The sequence below is a fragment of the Pinus tabuliformis genome, chromosome 5_2 (genome assembly GCF_031772625.1).
Source record: "Pinus tabuliformis cultivar Carrire ecotype Pingquan chromosome 5_2, CPIR1, whole genome shotgun sequence".
Classification (NCBI taxonomy): domain Eukaryota; kingdom Viridiplantae; phylum Streptophyta; class Pinopsida; order Pinales; family Pinaceae; genus Pinus; species Pinus tabuliformis.
The window spans coordinates 25,356,950-25,365,520 of NC_142306.1; positions in this window are offsets into that span (position 1 = coordinate 25,356,950).

An 8,571-nucleotide genomic window follows, 5' to 3' on the forward strand; every position below is an offset into this window, starting at 1 on the left:
AAACTTGGGGCTTTCATGTCGCGCCATGGCTAAAATTGGTGGTGCCAAATTCTAGGGAAACTTGGGGTTTCCATGTCCCACCCTTGATTGAACTGTAGGTTTCCATATTCTACAGCACGATGGAAACTCGGGGCTTTCAAAAAAGCCCCAACATGGGTAAATTGGGGTTTCCATGATGATGGAAGCCAACTCACAAGTCTGGGGAACTTGGGGTGTTTCAAAACCACTGCCCAAGTTTGGGGAACTTGTGATTTCCATGTCAAGGCACAGCTAGGACCACAGACAGAAACCACCCAAGTATGGGAAACCTAGGGTTTCCATGTCTCACCCTGGTGTGGGAACTCAAGGTGTCCATTTCCTAGAGCGACGGAAACTGCTACCCAAGTCTATGGACACACGGGGTTTCCATTTCACGTCACAAAAAAAATTGCTACCCCAAGTCTAGGAAGCATGAGGCTCCTATGTCGCACCACAGTTAAAATTCTCACCCAAGTCTGGGTTAAGGTTTCCATGTGATCGAGGGACAAGGAACAACTGCCCAAGTCTGGGGAGCTTTAGGTTTCAATGTCATCACGCGACACGGAACGACTGCCCAATTTTGGGAGCTTTAGGTTTCCATGTCATCGCGCAACAGGAAATGACCACCCAAGTCTACTGAACATGGGATTGCCATTCTGTGGCATGTGACAGAAACCACCCTATTATGCGAAATAAGGGTCTTCCATGTCCCACGACGATAGACATCATGACCTCGGTGTAGGGAACTCGGGTTTCCATGTCACAGAAAGACATAGAACCGTCCAAGTCTATGGAAATTGGGGGCTTCTATTTTGTGGCATGAGGGAAACCACCTAATTCCTAGAACCTCTAGATCTTGATCTCCCACCCGAGTGAAAAGCACGGCCCTGGTGCAGGGAACTTGGGTTTCCATGTCGCAACACGATCGAAATCACCCAAGCTTAAGGAACTTATGGTTCCCATGTTGTGGCACAATGAAGAACCACCCAAATCTTGCAAACACAAGGTTTCCATTTCGCGGCAAGGTGGAAACCACTTACCTAGTTTGTCTATGGAACTTGGGGTTTCCATGCATTGTTGTGGTGAAAGTAGTCCGAGTGCGGGGAATGTCGGGTTTTCCTACCCCACTGTGATGACCACTGCCCAAGTGCGTGAAATCTAGGGTTTCCATGTCCCATCGCGTGGGGGGGCTTCGGATGTCAGGGATTCGATACGGGGGTGCTTGAGAGAGTCGAAAAACTAAACCCATAGTATGGCCACACCTTTATGTACAATGGGAGCCTACATTCAGTTAAATGTGACTCGAGTGAGCATTTGGTTATAGGTGATGACTTGGCACGACATTTTCTTATGTGTGACAGTGATGGGTGCATCATGTTGGGCAAGGCACCCACTCCTTGATATGTGCATGATGGGTGAGTCACTGATGGAAGGCACGCGGGAAACCTGTGTTGGGTGCCTGGATGAAAGATGTGACCATGTGCGGATGAGTTAGTATAGGGGTCGGTGTGCGATGTGCAGGGATGTGTGTAATTAGCTAAGTGTTGGAGTCGACCCATGGGTGCGACAATGCACACGAAGGGACATGACAACTCGTTGTAATGGGGTATGTCAAGGTTACATGACAAGTCAGCTGGGCATGCATGATCATGGAGCTGACCCTTGTTATCCCTGAGAGACACAACTCTTGGGTGAAAGGATGTGTATAAGTAAGGAGGATCTCATTCAACCAAGGTACACCGAACTTAGACTTCCACATCGCAAAACAAGTGTGAAGGAAGGAGTTGGGTGAAAAAAGAAATAAGAGAAGGCCGCGGGTAAAAGTGTCACACACGTAGGTAGATTACAGTGGATGGGTTACCAACTAGGGTAGGTAGGGTTCAATATGTGCAGACTATGTGCCATCACTATGGCCCACATCGATGGGCAAAGTTTGGGCGTCGTGGAACAGAAATTCAGGTGAACAGGTGGCATACTTGGGCACGGGTGACATTGATTAGAGTTAAGATGTGGAGTTGTGTCATGCAGGCTACGGGTAGTGCAACACGACCACATGATACGAAAGTATGAAAGAATAATTGAAGATAAATTGGTGATAAGTTATTTTCATTGTATTCTTAAGAACATTTATTGGAAAATTGACTAAGTGTTAAAGTAGGCATAGACCATGTACTCAAGTATTGGTAAAAGGAAAAAGTACGGTGGTGTCGCACTCACTTATGTGTGGTTGAAAGACTATCACTAGGATAGGGCGTGAAATGGGGTCTCCCAGTCCCTCCTTGACAAAAGTCACTAAATTGTGGGGAACTAGGGGTTTCTATGTCCTGCCTTGTCGAAGGCCTCCCAAGTGCGGGAAATTTTGGGTTTCCATGTCTCATCGTGATGGAAATCACCCAGGTGCAGTAAACTTGGTGTTTCCATGTCCCTCCCATGATGGAAGTCATGGCCCAAGCACACAGACATCAAGTATGCAACCTCACATCAAGAAAAAGGCTATGTTGGTCAAGAGAATGAAGGTTTCTTCACTGGTAAAGGATCTCACTAAGGATCAAAGGTTGGAGTCTCTTCTAGAGCTAGTCTACCAAGGACTATCAAAATTTGAAAGAAGGATGAAATGTTGGGGAGCTAAGTGCTGGAGAAACAAAGCACAGAGAGGAGGAAGGACTTGACTTGTACTTGGAGGATATTCTTGTCAAGGGTCTAGGGTTTGGCATTGATCAATAAGAAGCTTCAGTACGAGAAATTTACAAAAGGGTTTCCTCTTTAAGAGAGAGTTATTTTCCCTGGAAAAGAGCCAACATCTTGTGTTCTTGTTCTTATGCTTTTGGCACCAATTTGATGAAGTAAAAACACAAGAATGAATAAGGAGATAAGAATATCAAGCTAACAAGATAAATTTTAAAATAGCTTCACAAATTGTTATCAAGTCTAGAATAATCCTACTATACCCCATTGCCCTAGATTCTTTAACACAGTATCAGAAATAAGGTGACACATCAAGGAAAGGGAATCTGAAGAACATCTATGAGGTTAAAGCATCAAGCCAAGAAGTCTCAATCACATCATGGACAATAATGTCTACCATCGATCATTCATCAAGGAAGACTACAAAGAAAGAAGAAAGCCTTGTATAAAGGCACCTACAAGAAGAACAAATTAGTGAGGGACCTACATCAAGCTACACCATCTTCAAAATGGAAAGGAACTATGAGTCAAGTCATCAAGAAAATCTCATCATCAAGCAAGTCCATTTGAGGAAATAAACTTGAAGAACATCAAGATCTAAGGAAGGAAAATCGTCAAGCCTTCAAGAAGAAAGAAAGTTCACTACATCTCGAACTCTATCAAGTAACTATATTTCCCCTTCTGAGTATACCTCAATGTATTTTTGCAAGGAAAGTAGCAAATTTGTTGGGACCAATACATGTCCAAAGTCCAATGAATTGGATGCCAAGGATATGGACTCTACAAAAGGAATTTTCCTAAACATAAGAAGGACAAAAAGAACAAGAGAAAAAGGGAAGAAGCTCATGTAACTCAAGAAGTGAAAGAAGAAGACAAGAAGAAGAAAAAGTAAGATCCTACAGATCTCTAGTATGACTAACTCAACCTCTTTTTTTAAAGTCTTCTTTCAAAGCTTTGAGTAGTATAGGAGCATATAGAAATATAACAGATTGCATGATTAAAGATATCTTCTAGAATATAGGAGAATGGTGTAGATATAGCTCAAGATATTCATATAGAAGGAGCATACCTATTATAGGGCCTCATCCACAATGAAAAAATGATTTATCATGATTAAAATTCTTAGAAGGAATCCATCATCGAAGGAAGAAACATTTGCAAGATAAAGGTCTTTAAGATCCTCTAATAGAATCTTCAAAAGAAGGTTCGCATATAAGGGCAAATGTCTCATTGGGAGTCCCATTTATGGGTGTTATAGACATATTTGGGCACTACAAGCCCAAAATCATATGTCCATAAACTAAGGGCTCTTTAGTCCCTAAAAGTGTTGTTTCATACCCTAAAGGATCATGGTCAACTGTTTACATCATTTCCTAGAAGTTCCACCTGAAAAGCTACTCAGAACTAGCCAAAACTGGGCCATACTAACTGCTCCATGGTCAAGTTACGATGCATACTGGCTGCTACACTAGCAAGGTGTGATGCATACTAAAATTTCCATCTGTGGGGTGCGATAAGCGGGAATAGACAAATGGCAGAGACAATTTGCTAAGTGGATTATCATGGAATTTTCCAGAAACTTCTCCTGTGACACTTGCATCTTTGAATTCGCCCAAGGATGAGTAAGAGATCAATGAAATCTCCAAGTGGAACCAAGAAATATCAGTGGAATGACACCAATCAAAAACCCAAAGATGACTCACACCCTTGCAAGACATCTCTAAATGGATCCCTCATCTGAGAGATCTGGAGGCTGGCATTTTGTATTTTGTAAGGAAGTGCTGTTGGTTTATCTGTGAGAAGAGACATTACATTGTTGGGTGATTTTCTTGTTCATGAGGTGAAGAGGGCTTCTAAACTGGGAGGATGATGCTGGATTAGACAGCTGGGTTGTAATCCTCTCTTTCACTATTAATAATTTTCTTTGAGTTTTCCTCCATATAATCGTGTGTTTATGAATCTTGTTGTTTATGAATGCAATTGTATGGTCAATGTGTTTCTGATTCCGCATTGTTGATGATGTTTTAGATGGAGATGCTTTGATGGTTTTCTGTTACTTTGACTCTACATGTACTCTTTGAAGTGGGACAAGTAGGAGAGGAGTCGAAAATTCTATCAAGGGAAAGAGAAATCAAGCTAAGATCAAAGCGAGAGATCCAGGTTGGTCCTCTTTTCTTCCCTCTAATCTAGCACACTTAAAGGAACTCTTGAAAGGCTTTGATTATTTGTTTCTAAGATAGCTACCCATCTTAGTGGGACTAGCAGTTCGAATCGGCACTAGTTTTCCCCGAAACAATGGGATTCAAGTGAGAGCAGATGAAGCGAGAAAGGCTACACCAATCGAGGAGAACTATCAAATAAAGCAGTGACGGTAAAAGCATAATCAAGATGAGGTATGTATGCATCAAAGTTTGAGTCATGTCATGATATATATTGGGTCATGGGAAAATTTCGAGAATCATGATCAAGAATAAAAGGATCTCTTTCACCAATGATATGCTCGGAGGCATGTACTACAATGTTGTTTCCTTGAGGGGGCCTGAACCAGGTTCAACATTAATTAGCCAAACAAATCCCTACACTACTAGCCCTTTCGGCATCAACCAGCAGAGTGCGGACCTTAGTCTGACCCAAAGCAGTATGGAGAGATAATGGAACCAAGTTTCTGCACCCTGAGATGGTTGTGATGTCATTTGATTCCTTCTATCCCTGCCTTCGCACAATTTTCTTCATTCTAGGGCTTGCAAGATGAGCCCTCTATTCTGTCCTTCAATACCTTCATGAAAGCGTACCATTGACATTTGCACAGCCCTAAGCTGCTTGTCAGGTACTTTCACACTGCTATGGTAGCGTGCCATGCAGATTCTTCAATTAATTTAAGTGACTTACTTATCTTATCAAACAATTATAGTTGACATCATGTAAACATATATTCATAAGGGCATTCACTTATTCAATTTAATTGCATTCATTTGCACATCACATAAGAATAATAAAGGAAATTCATACATAACATATCAAGATGCATTAACAAAACAAAGACATAGGAATTATAGAATATCTCTCTTTATTAATATCCTCCAAGTGTTTACAAACTCTATCCACCCTGTTTACACAACTACAGGGGTCCACGCACTCAACTGTAGACTTCTACCCTAGGCCTCTGTGCACTTAGCTACAAAGCCTCTACCTATGCTACGACCCAAGACTTAGACTTCTCCTTTAGAGCTATGACTCTCTTACATAATTCATCATTGAGTGCCTCCAAAACTACTTAGAGCTTAGCTCTTTTTATACAATCCCATGGTCCGTGGACCATGGATAGATCTCTTACATCCGACTTTACTTTAAAAAACTAAGGGCGGACTACCCTTTGTGACACATGACACCTTCGCACTCCGTGACCACAAAATGTGGAGTCTTTACATTTTTATTACAAAATTTGACTCAAACATGGGATTTTAGCCCCAAAACATCCCTTAGGGGATCCCGCTCGCAACAGGAAGCCAACACAAACATCGTGACTTGCCCTCGACTCACTTAGTAGGCGTGGATATCTTTTCACAAAGCCTGTCCAACTTGACCTGTATGACCACTAACTCGGTCATGCACTGAGCTGTCGCGTGCTTCACATCTTCCACTGATTTGATAATCACCCTATGAGTGACCTCAGTTAAATATTCATTGAATAAAGGTATTACAGACTCATGTTCTGGTGTGTGTGTTTATGTTATTTAAGCAACAGATCGATCAGATTGAAAATACATAGACACTTGAAATGGAAAGACAACAGAGAAATATAGTAAGAAAATACAAGAACACAAGAAATTAATAAGGAGTTCACCCTATTCTCTAGGGCTACGTCTCTTGTCCAGCTCTAAATGGTGGCCTTATTTTATTGTGTCTTAAGCAGAGAATTACAATGCAGGAGCTCAATATGAGTCACCTGAGTAGATTTTCTTGGTAGGGTGGATTCCCCACGCCACTAGAGTGCACAAAATCTTCTGCCTACCAGCTCTTTTGACCTCTCTAGTCTAACAGATCCTCTCCAGGATGGCTTGAATCACTCAAGCTCTCTGGTGCTCGACGCTGCCTTTGGTTAGCTCGGCCCTCTGTCTTCTTTCTGCTTTTGCTTCACTATCTTCTTCTATTCTCTGTCTTCTGTCTTCCTTCCCGTCTTCCTCTCTAGGTTCTAGTTCCTCTCTCTGTGTCTCTTCTGTCTTTGTTCATGGCTTTAAAGCCATTCGAACTCATGTTAGTTCAGTTCCTTAGTCAAATCGCCTTCTGCAGTTGCGCTTGGAGTTCCTTGTTCAGCATCATCATCGGCTCATAGGGTGTGGCCACATGTCCTCCTGTAATGCACCAGCCTACTTCATCGATTAAATTCTTTAGTTACATCATGGAATGAGTCTTCTTCCACTGTGGCGGTCAAAGTGGACCTAAAATCTTTTTAAACTATGGCTTAATTCCTTGTCGATTCTACTTCCCCATCGAGCACGATCTCAACCATTAGATCTGGGGTCTCCAGATTTGACTCCATATGCATGTTTCGTGCGGTTGACTTTCTCAACCATTAGCGCGTGATGAGTAGCGATTTTCTCTCTCCTCCACTTGTCACATGTCGATTGCTGAGTGGAATCACTTCGCTTTCATCCAAAACCACTTACCATTCAAGGAGCCCCCAATCAATACCGCCAGTTTTGGAGTGGGTCTCGCCTTTAGCTTTTAGCCATTCTACCTATTTCCCTATGGTTCTCTGGCTCCCCACGTGACTGAGTGCTCAGGGCTTCTCCATTTCGAGCCTTTTCACCCAGTGATGTGCGATTAGCGCTAAGTGCTAAGCACTAATAGTGCATCAAAATCCACCTCTATTTCTTGATCTGGGCCTCCCAGGGGCTAATTCGGCCTCTCGCATAGTCTCCATGGGCCTCGATCAGCGTGCTTTGACTGAGGTCCTCGTCGTTCCATGCCGGCTTCCACTGTCACTGGTTCAGGTGTGTTTTTGATTGCTATTCTGAATTGTTTGATGTTCATCCTGACCTGATACAGTCATGATTCATTTGATAGTTCTTTATGGATCCAATTTGGATCATGACCTTCCCACTGAAAAAGATTTTGGACCACCAAAAGTTGGTTTCAAGCATCGACTAAGTGGGGGTATTGCTTTCTCACTTTTCCAATCTCAATCCACTTTCCACTGCTTGGCTTTGAACCTTTGAGCCCAATCCTGAGCTACTCCACATCTCCCCTGCATGTTGTCCTCACCTTCTTGTCCAGCACTATGTCTTCCTGCAACTCATTAATATATTCACGTAGCAGGTCATCAATAGAAGGCAATTGACTCTACTCTTCAGGGTCCTCAATCATTGAAGGTTCAAACAATCTCAATCAATCTACATTTACGACTGATTAGATGTGCATGTAAGCTGGTATATCAAGGAAAAAATCATTTTCACCAATCTTCTCAAGTATCCTAAAGGGTCCATACCTGATAGGCTTTAGCTTTTTACCTTCACCTTGCATCTTGTCCTTGCTGATATACAACTAGACCTGGTCACCAACTTGAAAACTATGCTCCATCCAATGCTTGTCATGCCTAGCCTTGTACTTGGCTTCGCTCTTTTCCAGCTGTTCCTGTACTACCTGGTGGATCTCCTGGATCTGTTCAATGAACCTAATTGCCCTGTCCACATCACTATGTCCATCAAACATGGTATCTTTACCAAAGACAAAATCCAGAGGAGACCTTGGTATGAAACCAAAACAGGTCTCAAAAGGAGATCTTTGTGTAGAAGAGTGTTTTGCTCTATTGTAAGCATGTTGCACATAACACAAGTGTTCATCCCAAAGCTTAGGATGTTTGCTACA